The 21,067-nt window shown below is 42.2% G+C and overlaps 1 protein-coding gene across 7 annotated transcripts in view; it reads right to left on the minus strand.

Moving 5' to 3' along the window:
* Positions 1–21,067, minus strand: part of LOC124721404 (protein O-linked-mannose beta-1,2-N-acetylglucosaminyltransferase 1-like) — a 2,183,308-nt gene that overhangs the window by 1,358,132 nt on the left and 804,109 nt on the right. For 6 of the 7 annotated variants that reach the window (XM_047246347.1, XM_047246345.1, XM_047246349.1 and 3 more), the window contains exon 6: positions 18,081–18,134. The exons of the other annotated variant lie outside the window; for it this stretch is intronic. The gene's annotated coding sequence lies outside the window, so the exon portion shown is untranslated. The remainder of the gene's footprint in view (positions 1–18,080; positions 18,135–21,067) is intronic. 7 annotated transcript variants of the gene reach the window in all.

The raw sequence follows: 21,067 nt of genomic DNA on the forward strand, positions 1-21,067 counted from the left end.
ACTGTCGTCGTCGGATATTAGTTGTATTACAGAATGGCACCATTCCTAGTCTGGAAGTTTTTACAAATTGCGGTATCAGTGTCATACAATGCCCCATTTGCTTTAAAAGATTAAAAATCGGAAGGGACACAACAAACTTGTGACATATTGTAAGGAGAAAATTTAAAATTTAGCAGTTCTTTCATAGTTTCCAATAAAAATAGAAAGCAGCTGATCTGCTTCCTGTGGGTGCGTAACATGATACGGAAATATTAATACGTAAAATACAGCCCTTCAACCTCAGTTTTCACTATTTTAGCATTGACATTATCCAAATATTATCCAAATAGCGGTATGATCTCCGATTATAATGCGATTTTTGAGCAGAGTTTTAAAAAATTAGTCAATAGAAGAATACTGCTCACTGTCTGTACGTAGGTTGGAACTTAACTAGTGGCAACATTGCTGTGGAGACACTATGCAATGCACTCTACTACTGTCACTGATAGCACACGTTGCTGACATACCTACCTTACCTTAGAGCAACTGGCGTGGGTACAATCGAGGGAAACAGAGTCACTTGTGAGCGAGTGGTCTAACGTAACGGTGTCACTATGTTTTCTAAACAGGGACAACGGAGTTGGATCAAGATTGAATGTGCCAGACGTCGTACAGCACGACAGTGTCATCAAGGTCTTCAAGAAGCGTGCGAGGAATCGGCATTGCCGTATAGAACAGCGGCACGTTGGGTAAAAGCCTTCAACGAAGGTCGGCAGACTGTGGCAGACATGCATCTGGTAGGTCGTCCTAGCGTCTCTGAAGAAGTAGTGCATGCTGTTGCCGCGTTAGTGGACAGTGATCGACGCTGTAAGATTCGTGAGCTCGCCCACGAAACCGGATTAGCGCATACGACTGTGCTTCGCATCCTGAAGGAACGCCTGGGCATGCGAAAAATTGCATCACGGTGGGTTCCGCATGACTTGACGGAAATGCAGAAAGGGAAGCGTTACGACGCTGTTCCCATCATTTTGCACGACAATGCGCGGACGCATACAGCCCAAGCTGTGGCTGCTCTGTTCGGTCGATGGGACTGCGAAGTACTGTGCCATCCATCATACTTCCCGGACTTAAGTCCTTGTGACTTTGATTTGATTCCGAAGGTGAAGGTACCACTTCGTGGCATTCGCTTCAGAACTGTTCCAGAGATTCGACAGGCAGTAGACAGCTCCATTCGCACCACCAAAAGAACAGCCTCTGATAACGATATACTAAGCCTTCCACATCGCTGGCAATGGGTTCTACACAAGGCTCGTGACTACTTTGAAGGACAGTAACACGTGCAAACATGTAACTCTTTTGTATCGTTTGTGAATAAATAGTTGCCACTATTTAAGTTCCAACCCTCATAGTAGTCAACCACTTATCACTTTACGAGAGAAGCAAGAAACGATGGCCGGACTAAATTTTCTTTTGTTAGCCTATTTAATTTAATATTTTGATTCTGTGTATCTTGAAGTCAAAATTATTCAAACTTTGTTCGATTTCTACGTTTAATAAGGAAATAACAGGGGTAAAAACCGAAAATAGGTTATTTCAGAAATCGATTATTTTGAGTGATTTCAATAGTCCGGTTAACCTGGCCCTGAAAAAAAAACCGGAAACAGGTTGTTTTAGCGATAACCACCATTCCTACATCCTCTTCTTTGTAACATGCAAAAAAGTATTCTGGGATGACAGTAGATGTTAGATCTCCTCCGCCAGTAAATAACAAAGCTTCAGAAGTATTTAACTGTAAGTCGTCAATGAGACCATTACCGGCGGGACAGGGTACAAATATCTAAACAGCCCTGGTCCTCATTCCTCCGGAGAATGTCTAAATTCGTACATTGGATCGGAACTTTTCTCGCTACCGCAAGAAACACGATTAAGATCATAGAATGCTCTTCAAAGTTCGTCGAAACTGAAGTAAATGTGGTCCTGAAATATACTGCTACATAAAATTGCACTATTAGTGTTTCTTTCCTTAATTTATTGTACTAAAAAGTAGCTGTTTAAGCAAATTTCTTTCATCTTTTAGTAGCAATGATAAAACGTTCTTGCTTGTTCCATACGTTTTACTCAGTTCATCACTAACTACTCATCCTTTCCGACTGTAAATACTACACGCTAACAAGGTCTACAATGTTCTAAAGAGCTACTCAGAAATAAAACTTTCAGTTTAGTGCTGAAAACATCAACTAGTAACTTTCTCATACAGAGGAGCACACGCTGGAATGTCAGCACCCTACGTAGTCCATTAAGACAGCCTTCTGGAAGTTCTCAGTGCTGGACTAGGACTTCACCAGTTCCAAAATCCAAATCGAACAACTTCGCCACTGCCAGCAAGAAGGCCACGAAAATCATGACTCTTTCTTATCATCGTTGTTTACCACTGCACCAAACCACCAATTTCAGGAGATACTTTAGGTGACAACAAACTAACAAAGATCGTTAGCAAAATTCGCCTAACGTAACAGTACATATTGTGTTGGTGAAGAGTATCTGACCTAAAAGCAGATTTGCACACATGCAAGTCCTCCATATCGTAAGCAGGCCCGGACCACTCAGGAGGCAAGCACCGACGCATTCAAACTAATTCGACCTCTCATGTGAGCGACCTCGTTACCTTTGCTCTGCTCACAAAGTGAATAGCAGCCAAAATTTCTCGACATGATACAGGGTGAAGCAGCGAAAACAGACCACCAAAATATATAAATAAGGAGTAAATATATCGAAGAGCAGTTTCCACCCAGTTATAACGGACAGCATGGCGAATTTTCTGACGTACGCAAATAATGTTTAACGTCATTTTATCCGGTTTCTGTCGTTCCATAGTTGCTTCAAAATTCATGGAAGTGTATTCCATCTTCGCATATAGATGAAAGGCAGTTTGTTTTCTACTACACGCGTTTCGCTTCTCTTATTTGTGAAGCAACTTCCTTGACCTGTGATATATTGTATGTTTGTTTCATGTATATAATAGTAGTGACAAATATGTTACTACATTAGGTCTTGTGTTGATTTTAAGGTCGGAAATAACTTTTGCAGCACACGTTTCTTGAGGTTATATCACCATTTTGTGTTACTTACGATTCATAAGTCGGAAGTAACACCAAATGATTAATTTAACCTCACGAAACTTGTGATGTAAAAGTTGTTTCTAACCTAAAAAAACAAGAGAAAACTCAATGTAGTAACATACTTGTAACTACTACATAACGCATTTATTATACACATAAAACAATAGTGTATTACAGGCCACCGGAGATGCTTCGCAAATGAAAGAAGCGAAACACGTATGTAAAAAAAACAAACTCCTTTTAATTTAGAAGCAAAGACGGAATACCCCTCCATGAATGTTTAACGTTTGAAAGGTGACGAATTACGGCACCGACTAAAATAATGGACTTGCATACTGTTATTCAGTATCATGGAAAGATACTACAAAAAGGACGTATGTGCGGAACTTGGTCAAACAGTAAACAAGACAACAGGGCTGCAAACCACTGTCCCTCCGTCAGGAGCAGAAGTCCCACGAATGTGTGCGCTACTGTAACAAATGTAAGTAAAAACGTAGCTCATGTGGGGTTCGTGTGTTTACTTGTGCGCTTGAAGCTTATCAGTCTGTGCTCTGCTGTTGTGTTGATCAGACCATCTACTCGAAGTAGCTGGACTTTCACTACGTAGGTGACAGTCGGAAAAATGGATATGTTTTTCCATTTATGGCGACTGGCTCCAAACAGTCACACTACCGGTGTGGTTGTGTACTTAACGGTATCCTGTTAGTGCCGAGCTCTCACAATCTTTATTTGTAAATATAATAAAAAGTACCAAGAAACAGGAAGCGTGAGTAGCAAAATACGCCAAATAAAATTTTAACTTATGAGAGAAATGCAACTAACATTTTAGCAATCCCGGCCGGCTGGCCGTGCAGTCTAACGCACGGCTTTCCGGGCGGGAAGGCGCACCTGGTCCCCGGCACGAATCCGCCCGGCGGATTTGTGTCGAGGTCCGGTGAACCGGCCAGTCTGTTGATGGTTTTTAGGCGGTTTTCCATCTGCCTCGGCGAATGGGGGCTGGTTCCCCTTATTCCGCTTCAGTTACACTATGTCGGCGATTGCCGCGCAAACAAGTTCTCCACGTACGCGTATACCACCATTACTCTACCACGCAAACATAGGGGTTACACTCGTCTGGTGTGAGACGTTCCCTGGGGGGTCCAACGGGGGCCGAACCGCACAATAACACTGGGTTCGGTGTGGGGCGGCGGAGGGGTGAAGTGAACTGCGGTAGTCATCGTGGGGTTGTGGACCACTGCGGCGCCGGCGGGGACGGAGCCTCTCCGTCGTTTCTAGGTCCCTAGTTAACATACAATACAATACAACATTTTAGCAGCGTTACTACAAAATCTACTTGTCGCTATGAGACAGCTTGCGTACCCCAGTGGGGTCAGCCGAAGGTGTATTCTGTGAATACTTGTTTCTAATGCATTTTGCTCCTTCAACAGCTTCACGGCAATGACTTTCAAACGCGGTTACAGTTTGAAACGCGATCCTACTTGTGATTTCGTGTTTGCACACGGCGTCTCAACGGTGGAAGTTCAAAAATTGATGTAAACTGCTTTTTTGATATATTCCTCAATAACGTTCGCAATACAGTGTATAATTAATTTGACTGATTTTTACGTTTATTATCGCTAATACCGACACGATGAGCAGTCTCAGATCTCACATGGGATATTAGTCACAGGCAGACACATAAAACAACTTACGAATCAGTATGACAGTGACTGAATGTTTACCGTGCATCTTCACGATCAAGTTATGACAGAAACATACCGCAACATTGGTCGTAGAGTACACAGCCACTTAACATACTAGATTTACTGTTATATCACAGGAATATGCAAAAGTCCGTCTTGTTGACTCAAGCGCGCGACCGAAATGTAAATTACTCATAGACTGACTCAAAGAGACTAATAAAATATTATAATAATTTACTACAAGAAGTTAACACAGTGAGTGACACGGAGATGTTAGTGCTGTGAGATCCATACGCAGACTGAACGTTTTTGGGATGGGGTAGGGGCACTGGTGTAATGATGTAAATTGCATATCTGTTTAGAAAACTGTACAGAGAAAATTTACTACAGCAAATGATCTATAAGTTCCAATGTTGATTTGGTTTAATTAAAAGATATTTGACTAGAAAGTTATAAAAGTTCTCAGTACTGTTTGATTAATACACTGCATGGGTACGCGGTGAATTACCTATTTACTAGTAAAGTTGGCACGTTCGAAATTTTGTTAATTTATGCAAATTTGTAATTACAGACTTAACTGAATAATGAGGAGTGTTATCCAGTTCAGAAAAATTAGGAAAACGAAAACATACAGACAAAGCCCGGAATTTAACAATTACAGCGACTCTACTGACGAAAGTAAATTTATGTGTGACGGATCTTCCATTAGTAATATCTTTGAAGTTAATTAGTTTTTGGAAAGCTGAAACGGGTTACAAGAACGAATCAAATAAGTACTTGGTAGTCATCGGTATCATTACTGTCAGATCTAAAGATTAGCTCATGTTGCTTTGCCCATTACATGCGGCAGTAATAATTGTAATTATCAGTTACTCTTCATTAACATGGTAACCAACAAAACTAAATTTACCATTATGATCTGTGGATTGAAAACTACCACTCGAATAGTAAATCACTGAAAAATGTCGTATGTGCGGTATTTTGGCAATTTTATGTATGTGTGGAAGTTGTCTTATAGCCTTTATCAGTGCTCAGCGTCACATTTTCAGCACTTCACATGCCGGTTATAATAATAAGCACACGAGTCGGACATGAGTTACAGGTTTCCTTGTATTTTGTTCAGTAGGGCAGACATTTGTAGGACGACCTCCTTTGATGATGGACAGTGGTTTGCGGGGATATCATCTTATTACTATTTGACCAAGTTCCATACATGTTATGTCGTCGCAGTACTCTTCCAAAAATATTTCCATTGCCATGGAAGTTTATAGCTTCCTATAAAAAAAGGAGACTTTTACTAATTCGTCACCTACAAACGTAAAAATTACTTCCCTGCTTTACAAAACTCGCAACATTGTCTTCTATATCTCAGCGAAGACTGCACTCCGCTATATTTACTCGTCCTAGACATACATGATTTTCCAGGATGTTCGATATTCAGGGATATGACAGGAACGATAATTCTGTGAGTTAGTGAGCATTGCGCTGTCATTTAAATATATGACCGCAAAAGTCATCCTTCAGCAATTGTGAAACGAACCGTGTCGTCAAGGACTGAATGCCACAAAGGGCGCAGATTCACCACGATATGGGGAATTGACAGACGTCTATTGTCTATTGAGGCCTAAGCGCTGTAGTATGCGAGTGAGACAGACGAGAACCTACGTCATAGGAAAACCAAGTAAAAGCCGTTTGTGGCCATGGAGACGTAGCAGTGTTAAATATGGCGGACCTAAGATCGGCCATAAAGGAAAATATTTATGAAAACTAATTAATTCTGTAGTAATGCAAGGAATCAAGCCACATTAATTTTAATCTGCCATCCTCCATAAATTTTCATGGTGGTCCCAATAAAACTTGAATATTGATCATATCTATAATAGTTTAGGATTTCTTGTTAAAGTGAAATTAACAAGTTTTGTAACAAAGACCTGAATGCTAAAATCGGAACGCTTTGGTCGATCTTAACGATAGACATATCATATAGAAGCGCATCATTAAAATGACAAATGGCGTAAATCTCAACTCTGTAACTTTATTTGTTTAAAAGATATAGTAAATTCAAATTATCAGTATTTACAGTCAAGCATCAGATCATCATTTCCTCCACACAAAACATATTGAATGAAGGCAGCATGACACCTTATTGTATCATTAGGTAATGGAAAATTTGTTGTAAAGTTTAATGCATAATAGTCACTTTTGTTCTTTATTTATTTATCAGAAAGCACATTGGTGCAAGGCTACTGGCCGTGGCATTTAAAGCTAAGAAGGAAATTGTATTGGTTTTAGTAAAAGAATTTAACGTTTATTATGTAATGGATATTATTGTTACTTTATTTAGAACGTGAAAGTGGTCAAGCTTTGGTTATTTAAATATGTTAAAATGTAAAATAATGTAGAATAAGCTGTAGCCAATAAGATGAACGGCTTCAGGAAAGGGAAGTGCTCTAAGGCAGTTGAGCGAGGGTATTCGGCGCGCGGGAAACGCGGTCGGGTCGGGCAGAGGGCAGTGCTTGTGCAGACGCGAAGGCGAACAGTTCGGCTAGACACACCACAGGGACAGTTCTGACTGAAACGCGAAATCGGACAGCCAGGCTTTAGGAAACTAGGAAGTGAAACGATTTAGAAAATTTCGCTTTGTGTGGTATCGCGGGACTTAGTCTCTGAGCGGTGAGCAGCCGCGGCGCCTAGTGTGAACTCTTAACTTTTCACGTAGGTAACTTGTGTTCGGGATGCGATTGTGAATGATCGTACTGTGTCAAATGGATATGCGCTCGAGTGTAACAGTAACTCTAAATACTATCACTTTCGCTATTAGTTTGCTTTCCGAATAAACATTATTCTAACCAAATCGCTACTGTGTGGCCTGCATCATTTATGGGTCGTTAATTTAATTCCCGATATTATTATTACTGTTATTATATGTTATATTAACTTTGTATTTCGCAAACTTGCCATCAACCAGACAATTTAACCAGAGGATCACAGAGCCAAGACATTTCGACTAAAAGAAATCGCATGTGTGCCCATCTTTGGGATGTTAGCTCGCAATTCGAAGAAAGAAGTCAAGTAAACATGGGCTCTAAAAAGCATACCTTAAAAGTAACAAGGAATTCTTCATCTTCGATACTAGGAAACAAATCCCTGTGAGCTCCTTGCTTTCCATATTATGAGAGGAGGTAGCCTAGTATGGACCAAAATAAGAAAAAAATTGTTCAGTAAACACGAGCTCTAAAATGCATACCATAAGAGGTATGTGAACGTATTCAGTACATGTGTTACACAGTAGCGAAGATGAACAAGTGATCATACACTAAAGAGCCAAGGAAACTGTTACACCTGCCTATTATCGTGTAGAGTCCCCGCGAGCACGCAGAAGTGTCGAGCAACACGACGTGGCATGGACTCGAATAATGTCTGAAGTAGTGCTGAAGGGAACTGATACCATGAATCCTGCATGGCTGTCCATAAATCTGGAAGAGTGCGAAGGAGTGGAGACCCCTTATGAACAGCACGTTGCAAGGCATCCCAGCTATGCTCAATAATGTTCATGTCTTGCGAATTTGGTGGCCAGCGGAACTGTTTAAACTCAGAAGAGTGTTCCTGAAGCCGCTCTGTAGTAATTCTGGACGTGTGGGATGTCGCATTGTCATGCTGGAATTGCCCAAGTCCGTGAGAATGCACAATGGACATGAATGGTTGCAAGTGACCTGACATGATGATTATGTACGTGACACCTGTGAGAGGCCGGCCGCGGTGGTCTCGCGGTTCTAGGCGCTCAGTCCGGAACCGCGCGACTGCTACGGTCGCAGGTTCGAATCCTGCCTCGGGCATGGATGTGTGTGATGTCCTTAGGTTAGTTAGGTTTAAGTAGTTCTAAGTTCTAGGGGACTGATGACCACAGATGTTAAGTCCCATAGTGCTCAGAGCCATTTGAACCATTTTTTGAACCTGTGAGAGTCGTATCTATACGGATCAGGGGTCCTAATCACTCCAACTGCACACGCCCCACACCGCTACAGAGCCTCTACCAGTTTGAACAGTCCCCTGCTGAGAGTCAGGGTCCATGGATTCATGAGGTTGTCTCCATACACGTACACATCCATCCGCTAGATACAATTTAAAACGAGACTCGTCCGACCAGGCAACATGTTTTCAGTCAACAACAGTAGAAAAACGGCGTTGACGGGCCCAGGCGAGGCGTAAAGCTATGTGTAGTGAGTTATTAAGGGAACACGAGTGGGACTTCGGCTCCGAAAGCCCATATCGATGACGTTTCGTTGAATGGTTCGACACTGAAACTTGTTGATGGCCCAGCATTGTATCTGGAGCAATATGCGGAAGGGTTGCACTTCTGTCACGTTGAACAATTCTCTTCCGTCGTCGTTGGTCCCATTCTTGCAGATATTCACGGTACACTCGTGAAATGGTCGTACTTCATCGCTACCTCGGAGATGAGTGTCCCATCGCTCGTGCACCGACTATAACACCACGTTCAAACTCATTTAAATCTTCATAATCTGCCATTGTAGCAGCAGTAACCGATCTAGTAAATGCGCCAGACACCTGTTGTATTATATAGGCGTTGTCGACCGCAGCGCCGTATTCTGCCTGTTTACATATCTCTGTATTTGAATACGCATGCCTATACCAGCTTCTTTGGCGCTTCAGTGTATCTCTTAAGACATGCATTTAGAGCCCATTCGTCGATGACTAACAATCGCAGAGTAATTTTATTATTACTGTTCATCGATGAAGCTGCTCACGAGTCGTATTACAGTTCCACGTTAAGGTATCAACACTTGGTTCAAATGGCTCGGAGCACTATGGGACTTAACAGCTGTGGTTATCAGTCCCCTAGAACTTAGAACTACTTAAACCTAACTAACCTAAGGACATCACACACATCCATGCCCGAGGCAGGATTCGAACCTGCGACCGTAGCAGTCGCGCGGTTCCGGACTGCGCGCCTAGAACCGCGAGACCACCGCGGCCGGCTATCAACACTTGGTCAATCGGCTAATCGCGAAATGCACACAGTTATATTTCATCCTAATGATTTGAGAGCACTGTGGCCGTTTTCGTGAATATCACCGAATGAAAAAACTACAACCAGCCCACTGTTTGATATATTTTTTGTTTCGCCTTAATTATTTTCCGGAATGAGCCCATTGTCAGACGAAAGCGAGATTTCTTATTCGTGATTTTCTTTATACAGAGTATTTACATGTCACTTACTTGAGGTAAGATTTTTCTTAATACATGTCAATATATGGGGCCGCATAAGTTATGCTGAGCACGTTGAACATGAGCTTGACTAAAGACAAGATCTGGGCCTCTAGAATTTACATATCATGTTACGTCTGTTAGTGATTTGATTGGTAGTACCAAAGAACAAGATGGTACAATAATGATGAATATTGATTTAAATATTCACTATCTTAGCCTAGATGGTAATGGACGTTATACTGCGTCGTTATACTGAGCGATGTGAGCTGCAAAAGTTTATTTTTTCTAGATATATACTTTATTGTGTGTGTCATTTATAAGATTTAAATTATTAATTAATGATGTCATTTTATTATTTATGGAGAAACTAATTTGGTAATTCTTAACACGGAATTAGTTTGCAGCAGTTTGATATGAATATGACACATCACCAATCAGTGGTATGTAGACACAGAGCTGTGATATGTTGGTGTGTGTGTGCTTTGTGAGTGGGGGGGGGGGGGGGGGTGGCGGGAGTCACCTGTGTTTAAGTGCTGTTTATTGTAGTTATTTTTTTAATGTTTTTGTTTTTAACCCTGTTGGGAAGTTTTCTGATCGTTGCAAATGTATAAATATTATTGTGAGCTTTCAGTTTAATTGCGTTTTAAGTTCTCATTGTTTTTCTTCGGCATCTAATGGAATATTTTCCAATCTATTGAACATTGCCCTGAAGTAAGCAGTTTTGTAGTGTTCGCGATGACATGAACTGCTACTGATTGTGACATTAGTTGTAGTGGGTATTCTGTACATATGAAATTTATGTTTGCCTTTGTGTATAGTAACGTTTAAATTACGGAAATTTAAGGCATTATCAATATGTTCCACAATGAATTTTATATTATTGTCCAGTTTGTTAAGTTCTTTTGCAAAATAACGTATCCCCTTCTGTTTCATCAAAAAAGATAATCGTAGCCGCCACATATCGTATACAAATTTTAATTTATTTGGTTATTAGTACAATGACCTCGAAAAACTAATGTTTTTAAATGATTTATGTTGATTTTGGCTGGCAGAATGGCTATACAACTGCCCACTGATAATCACTCTTCTTGAATATAAACTGTAATTTCTAATGAAACGGTTGTGCGATAGCACTAAATTTAGTACTTCGGCAAATTCATGTGTGTGTGCCAGGCACAGATTTTTATATTTAAGGAGATTATTTTTAACTAATGAGATTATTTTGTTTATTGACGTATTTTTGTACAAGTTAACTTTATCGAAAGACGCAGATTATAATTGTATTATATATAATTATTCCTCCCAAGTGTCCGATCAAACGAGGTGTGGCGGTGGTTACAACACTACAAACTGTTTCACGTCCCGGATTAAGGTACCCCACCAGCTAGCCTGATTCGGCTTTCCCGAAGTTCCACTAAACCACCAGCATATATATATATATATATATATATATATATATATATATATATATATAGTGTAGCTCCAAACTAAACCACATTATACTTCTAGGCTCAATTCGCTTTGTCGGCCTATAAATGTTGCAGATTCTGCAAGGATGGTACCCCTTTGCCCCCCGCACGCATGCACGCACACACGCACAAAACCACATTATACTTCTAGGCTCAATTCGCTTTGTCGGCCTATAAATGTTGCAGATTCTGCAAGGATGGTACCCCTTTGCCCCCCGCACGCACGCACGCACACACGCACACACACACACACACACACACACACACACACACACACACACACACACACGAACGTCGATTCACAAGCTTTTGCCAGTTTTTGTGAAAAAAGTAAATGAAATCTAGCATTGTTACTAATATTATAAGTATATCAAACCTGATTACGTAGTTAAAGGATTCTGGAATGTTTGAGTTAGGAATACTTTGCAGGCGAACAGAGCAGTGCAGAATGCGTTGTGGGCACACAGGCCGGGTCAGGCAGAGGCGGTCATGCAGGGACTAACGCGCTCATGCGGGTCCGGCTCCCTCCTCACACATCAAACGCGAGCCGACAGCTCGCAAAACAAGCGCAGGTGCTCCGCAACTTGCCGCTTCGCACGTCAGCCTGCTACGGCAAGTTCGCTGCTACAGTCGGGCTAGATTTATAGCGTCATCTGGACGCCAACACTCACAGAAAGAGCTTCAGGTATGGCTTTGAGACTCTAGATACAGCCAGCAACGGTCCAGTTTAAAAGCTGGATACAACGAGAATCATACAGCCAACGAATTTCACGTCAAACGTTTATTCAGACCTTTACCTACGTTTCGACGGATATAAACCTGTCTTCCTCTGAAGCAATAACACCTAGATATACAGGGTGTTACAAAAAGGTACGGCCAAACTTTCAGGAAACGTTCGTCACACACAAAGAAAGAAAACATGTTATGTGGACATGTGTCCGGAAACGCTTACTTTCCATGTTAGAGCTCATTTTATTACTTCTCTTCAAATCACACTAATCATGGAATGGAAACACACAGCAACAGAACGTACCAGCGTGACTTCAAAGACTTTGTTACAGGAAATGTTCAAAATGTCCTCCGTTAGCGAGGATACATGCATCCACCCTCCGTCGCATGGAATCCCCGATGCGCTGATGCAGCCCTGGAGTACGGCGTATTGTATCACAATACGAGCACGAAGAGTCTCTACATTTGGTTCCGGGGTTGCGTAGACAAGAGCTTTCAAACGCCCCCATAAATGAAAGTCAAGAGCGTTGAGGTCAGGAGAGCGTGGAGGCCATGGAATTGGTCCGCCTCTAGCAATCCATCGGTCACCGAATCTGTTATTGAGAAGTGTACGAACACTTCGACTGACATGTGCAGGAGCTCCATCGTGCATGAACCACATGTTGTGTCGTACTTGTAAAGGCACATGTTCTAGCGGCACAGGTAGAGTATCCCGATGAAAGAATGATAACGTGCTCCATTGAGCGTAGGAGGAAGAACATGTTGCCCAATCAAGACATCACCAACAATGCCTGCCCAAACGTTCACAGAAAATCTGTGTTGATTACGTGATAGCACAATTGCGTGCGGATTCTCGTCAGTCCACACATGCTGATTGTGAAAATTTACAATTTGATCACGCTGGAATGAAGCCTCATCCGTAAAGAGAACATTTGCAATGAAATGAGGATTGACACATTGTTGGATGAACCATTCGCAGAAGTGTACCCGTGGAGGCCAATCAGCTGCTGATAGTGCCTGCACACGCTGTACATGGTACGGAAACAACTGGTTCTCCCGTAGCATTCTTCATACAGTGACGTGGTCAACGTTACCTTGTACAGCAGCAACTTCTCTGACGCTGACATTAAGGTTAAGAATTGCCTCGTCCATTGCAGGTGTCCTCGTCGTTCTAGGTCTTCCCCAGTCGCGAGTCATAGGCTGGAATGTTCCGTGCTCCCTAAGACGCCGATCAATTGCTTCGAACGTCTTCCTGTCGGGACACCTTCGTTCTGGAAATCTGTCTCGATACAAACGTACCGCGCCACGGCTATTGCCCCGTGCTAATCCATACATCAAATGGGCATCTGCCAACTCCGCATTTGTAAACATTACACTGACTGCAAAACCACGTTCGTGATGAACACTAACCTGTTGATGCTACGTACTGATGTGCTTGATGCTAGTAGTGTAGAGCAATGAGTCGCATGTCAACACAAGCACCGAAGTCAACATTACCTTTCTTCAATTGGGTCAACTGGCGGTGAATCGAGGATCTACAGTACATACTGACGAAACTAAAATCAGCTCTAACATGGAAATTAAGCGTTTCCGGACACATGTCCACATAACATCTTTTCTTTATTTGTGTGTGAGGAATGTTTCCTGAAAGTTTGGCCGTACCTTTTTGTAACACCCTGAATGACATATTACAACCAGTACATGAAAGTCATATGTGAAGCAAAAGAAACATCAAAAATTACATACAGTGGAAATATAAAATAAACTTACGTGTTACATATTATGTGAAAAGAGAAACGAAGCTATAAGGGTTAGTCAACAGTAAAATGATTCATAAAGATTCTATGGCAGAGCCGTAAGACCTAGTCAAGAGTAAAATGAACCTTGTAAAATCTGAGGCAGACATGCACCATAGACACGAAGAGACAATTAGCAGGGCAGAAGGGACAAGTCGGCATGAAACTTACGCCCAGGCGACTCTCACATGAGATTGTGTGCTGCCTTATTCAAGATTTTAAAGTTTGAAAGCTGACTAATGGCTAATAATGTAAGTTGCATCCTTACACTTATCGCAAACGACGGTGTTGTCGATAAACCGCCATTCCAAGGAAAACCTCTTTAACTTAGGTTAGAGTTCAGTGTTCCATTGGTATGAAGATCATTAGTAACCAAATACGAAATGAATTTAGCAGCCATGGGACAGGTTACTGAACACAGTCTTCATAGAAAAACCATCTCGATATTCACCAGAAATGATCCGAAAATATCTGTTCAGGATCATCCAGTGTGTACTTGATCGACGTTCCTCCTGTTTGCTAGACCTTGTTCTCAATCACATAGCCATCCATCCAGATCGCTCAGCCCTTGGAAAGGTTCCATCCTGGTGGAGGAATGGGAACGGGTAGAATATTAATATATCGTGCACGTCAGATGAAATAAAGTTTTGGGAGCTTCTCTCAACACAATGAAGGGGCAGTAAAGCGACGCGATTAAAATTTTTTGGATGCAACAATGCGCGGTAATAAGAAACAGAATGATCACGGAATTTCAGTTGGTTAACTAAACTCTTTATAGACTAGAATTGAACGTTAGACCACCAGAAAACCAGCGTTAACCAGTTAATCAAATATACTGGAATACTTAGCAGTTAAAAGTTTATTCCTTGTGTTCACAGGATCCGGATGGCTACAAATCACGACACCCTTATGTGTCTTGACTAACACAAGGGTCTTCACACAGTTCCACTTGATTGATTAATAAATAAAGGTTTATCCGTTTTGGATATCGGATAAAATATGCAAGAGAATTTATTTTGTCGAAGAACCCTGTGTTCGCCTTGCTGGAGGAGAGATCCCATCAGTTGTCTGAAGTGATTTAGTGGGACTTCGGAAAACCCGAATCAGGCTGGTCGGGGGGTATCTCAGTCCAGCATGTGAATTAGTTTCCATTGTCGTAACTGCCGACGCAACTCGTTCGATAGGATATTTTGTCAGGAATAGTTATAAATAATACAATTCGCATCTTTCGATACAGTTAACTTATATACAAATATAGGCCTACAGATAATCAAAATAATCTCATTAATTTGAAATAGTCTACTTAAATGTAAAAAAAAAAAAAAAAAAAAAAACCCTCAGTTTGCCAGAAATATATAAATCTGGAGAAAGGTAAACGAACACAACACTCGACGGTTATGTATTAGACCTGTTCACACTGACCAACTGCTACCTACAAGGCAGTATGAGGAGCGATTTACACTGATGAGACAAAACATTATGACCACCTGCTTAATAGCTTGTTTGTCCGTCTATGGAACAAAACACATCACTCATTCTGCGTATCAGGAATCCGACAATTTTGTAGTAGGTTTGTGGAGGTATGTGGTGTAAGATGTCTACGCGTAGGTCATGTAATTCGCGTAAATAACGGGCCGCTGATTTGCGAACGCGGGGATGGCACCCGATACCAACCGAGATGGGTTCCATAGGATATACATCAGGCGAATTTGGTCAGCGAGACTTCAACGTGAGTTCAGTATATTGCTCCTCGAACAACTGCAGCACCGTTATGGCTCCGGAACACCGACAATTGTACTCGTAGTGTTGAACGATGACTTCGCCGTCGGGCAAGACATCGACGATGAAGAGATGCAGGTGGTTGGTAGCTGTCAGTGTGTCTTCGATTTCTACCACAGGTCCCATGCAACTGCAGGAGAATGTCTCTCATAATATAATAATGCTCTCACCAGCACGTGTCCGTGACACGCTGCAAGTTTCGAGCCGCCGTTCACCTCGATGACGGCGTTTGTGGAACTGACCATCGACCTAGTGTAGCAAAAATGTGATCCCCGAGAAAAACCGACACGTTTCGATTGATCGAAGGTCGAATCCCGATGGTCCCATGCCCAGTGCAATCGTAATTGACGATGTCATTGGGTCACCATGTAATCAAGTAGGGATGGTCGGCTGGATGGTCCACTTTCAATAATGTACGGTGAACGGTGTGCTCCGAAAGACTTATGTGTGCACCAGCATTGTGCTCTTTCGGCAGAGATGATAAAAATCTGCTGATTCCAGACGCCATATTTGTTTACGAATGTGACAGTATGCATGTGATGTGTGGGGAATAGAACTCAAATCGTTCCGTACCGAAGACAACGACGCTAACCATTCGGTTAGGGAGGCGGTAAAGTAGAGACTACGGGCAGAGTCAAAGCTGAAAGAGCCGGTCGTGAGCCGTGCCTAGATTGCTCACTAAGTGAGGGTATAGCTCGCCAAAGTCATACTTCGGGATCTGAGTCCCGATCTGGCGAAATAGTTTTAGTCTTCAAGGAAGTTGCAAAACAGTGCACAATTAGCTGGAGATCAAACGTCTGGAAACAATTTTGCCAGGTGGTTTGGTTTGGTGCTGACGTTAAGTATAAGGAAATTTATTTCAATGTGCGTTTGTGCTCGAATGAACATTAAGTTTAAGCTCTCAACGACAACACCAGTCATTCGAGACGGAGTGACAGCTCGGGCGGAAGAGGCTAGGGAAGGCTCTCCGTTTCTGTTTCTCATTTTTTAAATTATGAACTCGTATTAACAAGCAGCAGAAGAAAATGTTACTACAGCGAGACGTTGATTTATTGTACTCTCAGTTTATAATGGATATTAAGTTTGCTCATACTGAGTCATAGCGACAGAATAATGGTCTAGCGGGCACAGCGTATTTGTAATTTAAGAACTCATGAATTCCCGATACTGGCGTTACTAGCGGCTCAATAGACAGAAGACAGCCTAACTGGGAAAAAGATGGTCTACTCCTAGGAAGAAGACCGATTTTTGTACGCGTATTCGTTAGCGGGTTACTTGCTTCTGGAATATGTGGACGAGAGCGTCTGAGTAATCTAGCTCGCTGTTGTGCTGCTGTAAGCCGACGGCTAACTAGGCAGCTCGTAGTTGGCAGATGACATTAATACCGTGCTCGGTGCAGACCCCGCAGCTGGACTGGACGTACGAGTAAATAGCGTTCTTGAGCACACGCACAGAGGCCGGGCTGCTCATGTTCTCTGCCGACAGGCTGCGGAAGCTCGTCGGCTCCCATCTTTCCAGCGAGCCCTTTGTGTTGTCTGAGTGGGCACGATCACCGTAATCCATCCTTTAGGCACGTCTGTAATTCCTCGCCCATTCCCTGAGGTAGCTTAAAACTGGACGCTATGAGATTAGAAATGCAGCTCGTTTTTTAACTTTAGTCTGGCGTGAAATGCAGAGGGCGGGTCGCTCCGCCGCTGTAACGCAAACTGAACGCCCATAGCTGCCGAGAAGACAAAAGAAACGGAACGGTTTATCCCTGATGGCACGAGAAGGCCGCACTAAAGAAAAACTACAACCAGTCACCCTAACCAGATAGACCTAAGCACGAAACTAGTTTTACTGAAAAGGATCAGATGTTTGGCTGGTTGTAGTTTGTCCGTCGGTCATAAAAAATGAAAACTGTCTGCGTTCCTAGGATTTTGGTTCAAATGGTTCAAATGGCTCTGAGCACTATGCGACTTAACTTCTGAGGTCATCAGTCGCCTAGAACTTAGAACTAATTAAACCTAACTAACCTAAGGACATCACACACATCCATGCCCGAGGCAGGATTCGAACCTGCGATCGTAGCGGTCGCTCGGTTCCAGACTTTAGCGCCGAGAACCGCACGGCCACTCCAGCCGGCTTCCAAGGATCTCTCTGCAACAGTTCGCAAGTATGAAGCGCGAGATTCATTGGCGTATCACTGACTACTCGTTTTTACCACAGTTGCATCACAGCTAAATAGTCCATAGAAGCTGGAATGCATATAAACACTGAGCTAAGCCGCAGACGAGAACGGATGTATTTACTTACCGCTGCGATAAAGCCCGTCTGCACGTGATGTCTCCGTTGGTTTCAATGGAACAGCTGTAAATGAAGACGATCAAAACGTTAGAAACCATCATCTAGCTTTGATACATACCAATGATGGTGTTAAAGAATTTCAAATTGGAAAACGATACACACATTTCTGTTAATAAGATAGAAACACTTCGTGAAATACAGTTTTAATCCTGTAGTCGGCTTTACCAATTACTTATTTTTAGTCTACGTTTCCATTGTGCACTGTTGCAGTCTTCATTCCGACGACTGATTTGCTGCACATCTCCATACTGGTCAATAGGTTTGTTTATAAACAACTCATCTGCTACCAGTCACGATTTTCTTTATTTTAGTTTTCGCACTACGCGTTTCGGGAAATGATTCCCATTTTCAAGTGCGTTTTCTGTGTTTGTTATGTCAGTCCTATGTGATGATGTCGCTGTGTGAGATTCTGCTTCATTTCGTTGACTGTGGAACTGTTTTGTTTATGTAAAATGTTTTCGATGTTTAAAAGTGTACAACAAGTTGTGTGTGGTGTTTAGTGTGTGTGAGACTCTGCACAAATGGACCATAAGGAAACTTAAAGTCAACGAAATGAAGCAGAATCTCACATATCGACAACATCACATAGGAATGACATAACAAACACAAAAAGCGCACTTGAAAATGGGAATCATTTCCCGAAACGCGTCGTGCGAAAAATAAAATAAGAAAATCGTGACTGGTAGCAGATGAGTTATTTTTTATGTTTATAAAAACAAACCTATTGTTTTCAAAGTCGCAGGCTTTCAGAACCATTTATAATGGATCAAATCAGACTCCATACTAGTCTAACCTGAGTAACTCTCTCTGTCACTGCGTAACCAGTGCAGCGCACATCAGTCTGAACCTGGTTATGTATTCAAGTTTTGGTTTACCTCTACAATTTTTAACTCCCACAGTTCCCTCCATTACAAGACTGACGATTCTTTCATGTCTCAGAATATGTCCTATCAACCGATCCCTTATTTTGGTCCATTTGTGCCATAAATTGCTTTAATACAAGAAAACACCTTGACCAGCAATGATTGTGGAAATATTTTTTAGGTGTGAAAAGCTGGACACTCTACTGCCAAGTTGCCATCACAGTAGTATGGCCGTGGAGTTACTGGCCATCTGAAGGATGTACACCTTGACAACGTCGCACGGAACCCTTCAGTACACGCCAGTGTAAAATATGGCAAACTACCATCACCGTCTCGTATTGCTAATGGACATTCTCTGTATTGTTGTTTTATCGTACACCTTATACGCAACTACACTATCTGGCAAAAGTTCGAGTATCCAGACACCCCAATGCAATGCGATTTGCCCACTAGATGACACAGGAGCAGGGCCCACCAGTATAAAAGGACGAGGGAGTATTGTCCTGCAGGTAAAGAAGCAATAACAGCAGAATGCGTCCGTCAGGAGAGCTCAGTCACTTCAAACGTGGGTGTCACCCGACTAACAAATCCATTGCGGACATTTAAACCCTTCTAAAGCTGCCCAACTGACTTTTGGTGCATCTACATCTACATCTACATGGTTACTCTGCAATTCACACTTAAGTGCCTGGCAGAGGGTACATCGAACCATTTTGATACTACTTCTCTGCCATTCCACTCCCGAATGGCGTGTGGGAAAAAGAAACACCTAAATCTTTCCGCTCGAGCTCTGATTTCTCTTATTTTGTTATGATGATCATTTCTCCCTACGTAGGTGGGTGTCAACAAAATATTTTCGCATTCGGAGAGAAAGTTGGTGACTGAAATTTCGTAAATAGATCTCGCCGCAAAGAAAACCGCCTTTGTTTCAGTGACTGCCACCCCAACTCGCGCATTATATCAGTGACACTCTCACGCCTATTACACGATAACACGAAACGAGCTGCCCTTCTTTGCACCTTTTCGATGTCCTCCGTCAATCATACCTCGTAAGGATCCCACACCGCGCAGCAATATTCCAGCAGAGGACGGACAAGTGTAATGTAGGCTGTCTCTGTAGTGGATTTGTCGCATCTTCTAAGTGTTCTGCCAACAAAGCGCAGTCTTTGTTTCGTCTTCCCCACAATATTATCTATGTGGTCTTTCCAGTTTAAGTTGCTCGTAATTGTAATTCCTAGGTATTTAGTCGAATTGACCGCCCTTAGATTTGTGCGATTTATCGTATACCCAAAATTTATCGGATTCCTTTTAGTACCCATGTGGATGACCTCGCACTTTTCTTTGTTTAGTGCCAATTGCCACTTTCGGCACCATACAGAAATTGTCTCTAGATCATTGCAATTGGAATTGATCGTCTGATGATTTTACTAGACGGTAAATTACAGCGTCATTTGCAAACAATCTAAGGGGGCTGCTCAGATTATCACCTAGGTCATTTATGTACATCAGGAACAGCAGAGGGCCTATGACACTACCTTGCGGAACGCCAGTTATCACTTCTGTTCTACTCGATGGTTTACCGTCTATCACTACGAACTGTGACCTCTCTGAAAGGAAATTACGAATCCAGTCACACAACTTAGACGATACTCCATATGCACGCAATTTGGTTAATAGTCACTTGTGAGGAACGGTATCAAAAGCCTTCTGGAAATCTAGGAATATGGAACCGAGTTGGGGTCTCTTGTCGACAGCACTCATTACTTCAAGGGAATAAAGATCTCGCTGTGCTGCACAAGAACGATATTTTCTGAATTCGTGTTGGTTATGTATCAATAAGTCATTTTCTTCAAGGTGATTCAAAAAGTTCGAGTACAATATATGCTCCAAAATCCTATTGCAAATTGAGGTCAGTGATATGGGTCTGTAATTCAATGGGTTACTCCTATTTCCTTTCTTGAATATTGGTGTGACCTGTGCTACTTTCCATTCTTTAGGAACAGACCTTTCGTCAAGAACGATTGTGTATGGTTGCTAAGAAAGGCGCTATTGTGTCTGCATACTCTGATTAGT

Source organism: Schistocerca piceifrons, chromosome X, assembly GCF_021461385.2.
Source record: "Schistocerca piceifrons isolate TAMUIC-IGC-003096 chromosome X, iqSchPice1.1, whole genome shotgun sequence".
Taxonomy (NCBI): domain Eukaryota; kingdom Metazoa; phylum Arthropoda; class Insecta; order Orthoptera; family Acrididae; genus Schistocerca; species Schistocerca piceifrons.